Source organism: Schistocerca cancellata, chromosome 5, assembly GCF_023864275.1.
Source record: "Schistocerca cancellata isolate TAMUIC-IGC-003103 chromosome 5, iqSchCanc2.1, whole genome shotgun sequence".
In the NCBI taxonomy this organism is placed as follows: domain Eukaryota; kingdom Metazoa; phylum Arthropoda; class Insecta; order Orthoptera; family Acrididae; genus Schistocerca; species Schistocerca cancellata.
In genome coordinates this window covers 418,694,717-418,697,517 of record NC_064630.1, presented here as the reverse complement: position 1 = coordinate 418,697,517, position 2,801 = coordinate 418,694,717, and the positions used below count along the sequence as shown (strand labels likewise).

The 2,801-nt window shown below is 39.9% G+C and overlaps 1 pseudogene; it reads left to right on the top strand.

The window, feature by feature from the left end:
• The first annotated feature begins 2,479 nt into the window (after positions 1 to 2,479).
• On the top strand, positions 2,480 to 2,597 carry LOC126189243 (5S ribosomal RNA; annotated as a pseudogene).
• The last annotated feature ends 204 nt before the right edge of the window (positions 2,598 to 2,801 follow it).

Genomic DNA, 2,801 nt, shown 5'->3' with positions numbered 1-2,801 from the left:
AAAACTCACAATACACACACACACACACACACACAAAAGAACATCAAAATGCTTTGCACTACCAAAAGAATAAATATTTTATTGTTGTCAAAAGCAGACACAATATATCAGTTTAATGTAATGAGGTCTTTAACTATGGTAGAAAATAGTTATTATTTACACAGGTTACTTATTTTTCAATCTCAATTAGCCTGGAAGTGTTGTCATGGGTAGACTCTGAAAGATTTTTTTTTTTTTTTTGCTATATTTTGCAGAAGAATATGTCATCCATGACTTTCATATTTTCAAACAGAATTTTACAAAAATCAGCTCATGAAGTATCGTAAAATGAGTATTAGTTATAATTATTTCCTTAACAATTTCTGCACTAAACGTAATCTTTTCATCAGTTCATTGTTGCTGCTGCTGTTGTTGTTGTGGTCTTCAGTCCAGAGACTGATCTGATGCGGCTCTCCATGCTACTCTATCCTGTGCAAGCTCCCTCATCTACAAGTAACTACTGCAGCCTACATCCTTCTAAATATGCCTCATCTATTCATCTCTTGGTCTCCCTCTACGATTTTTACCCTCCACACTGCCCTCCAATACTAAATTGGCAATCCCTTCATGCGTCAGAACATGTCCTACCAACTGATCCCTTCTTCTAGTCATTTTGTGCCACAAACTCCTCTTCTCCCCAGTTCTGTTCAATACCTCCTCATTAGTAATGTGATCTACCTATTTAATCTTCAGAATTCTTTCATAGAACCACAGGCTGAAAGCTTCTATTCTCTTCTTGTCTAAACTATTTATCGTCCATGTTTCAGTTCCATACATGGCTACACTCCATACAAATACTTTCAGGAAAGTACTTCCTAACAGTTAAATCTATACTCAATGTTAAGAAATTTCTCTTCAGAAACACTATCCTTGCTATAGCCAGTCTAGTTTTTACATCCTCTCTACTTCGACCATCATCAGTTATTTTGCTCCCCAAATAGCAAAACTCATTTACTACTTTAAGTGTCTCATTTCCTAATCTAATTCCCTCAGCATAACCTGATTCAATTCAACTACATTGCAGTATCCTCATTTTGTCTTTGTTGATATTTATCTTATACCCTCCTTTCAAAACATTGACCATTCCATTCAACTGCTCTCCCAGGTACTTTGCTGTCTCTGACAGGATTACAATGTCATCGGCAAACCTCAATGTTTTTATTTCTTCTCCATGGATTTTAATTCCTACTCCAAGTTTTTCTTTTGTTTCCTTTACTGCTTGTTCAGTATACAGATTGAATAACAGTGGGGATAGGCTGCAACCCTGTCTCACTCCCTTCCCAACCACTGCTTCCCTTTCATGCCCCTTGACTCTTATAACTGCCGTCTAGTTTCTGTACAAATTGTAAATAGCCTTTTGCTCCCTGTATTTTACCGCTGCCACTTTCAGAATTTGAAAGATAGTATTCCAGTCAACATTGTCAAAAGCTTTCTCTGAGTCTACAAATGCTAGATATGTAGGTTTGCCTTTTCTTAACCTATCTTTTAAGATAATTCACATGGTCAGTATTGTGTCATGTGTTCCTACATTTCTACGGAATCCAAACTGATCTCCCCCACCTTGAGGTCAGCTTCTACCAGTTTTTCCATTCGTCTGTAAAGAATTCGTGTTAGTATTTTGCAGCCATGACTTATTAAACTGATAGTTTGGTAATTTTCACACCTGTCAGTACCTGCTTTCTTTGGGATAGGAATTATTATATTCTTCTTGAAATATGAGAGTATTTTGCCTTTATCATATATCTTGCTCACCAGATGGTAGAGTTTTGTCAAGGCTGGCTCTCCCAAGGCTATCGGTAGTTCTAATGGAATGTTGTCTACTCCCGGGGCCTTGTTTCAATGTAGGTCTTTCAGTGCCCTGTCAAATTCTTCACACAGTATCATTTCTCCCATATCATCTTCATCTACTACTTCTTCCATTTCCATAATATTGCCCTCAAGTACATCGCCCTTGTATAGACCCTCTATATATTCCTTCAACCTTTCGCTTTGCCTTCTTTGCTTAGAACCGGTTTTCCTTCTGAGCTCGTGATATTCATGCAAGTGGTTCTCTTTTCTCCAAAGGTCTCTTTAATTTTCCTGGAGGAAATATCTATCTTACCCCCAGTGATATATACCGCTACATCCTTACATTTGTCCTCTAGCCATCCCCGCTTAGCCATTTTGCACTTCCTGATGATCTCATTTTTGAGACGTTTGTATTCCTTTTTGCCCACTTCATTTACTGTATTTTTATATTTTCTCCCATCAGTCCACAAAGCTTTTGTAATAGAGAATACACTTTGTGCAGCAGCATTAGTGCCAGGGGGATTTAGCACAAACAGTTGAGAGTAATAGACCTTGTTCAGCTCGGTTTAATCAAACAGTGAGTAGCATAGTAGTGTATGTTCTGGAACAGAGTGTTCTGCTCAGAACATATATTGCTGACCTACAACAGTGTGGCAACAGCCTTGCTGCAGTGGATACACTGGTTCCCGTGAGATCACCGAAGTTAAGCACTGTCGGGTGTGGTTGGCACTTGGATGGGTGACCATCCGGGCCGCCATGCACTGTTGCCATTTTTTGGGGTGCACTCAGCCTCGTGATGCCAACTGAGGAGCTACTCGACTGAATAGTAGCGGCTTCGGTCAAGAATACCATCTTACGATCGGGAGATCAGTGTGCTGACCCTGCGCCCCTCCTATCTGCATCCTCCACCGAGGATGACATGGCGGTCAGATGGTCCTGGTAAGCCACTCGTGGCCTTACGACGGTGTGCTATA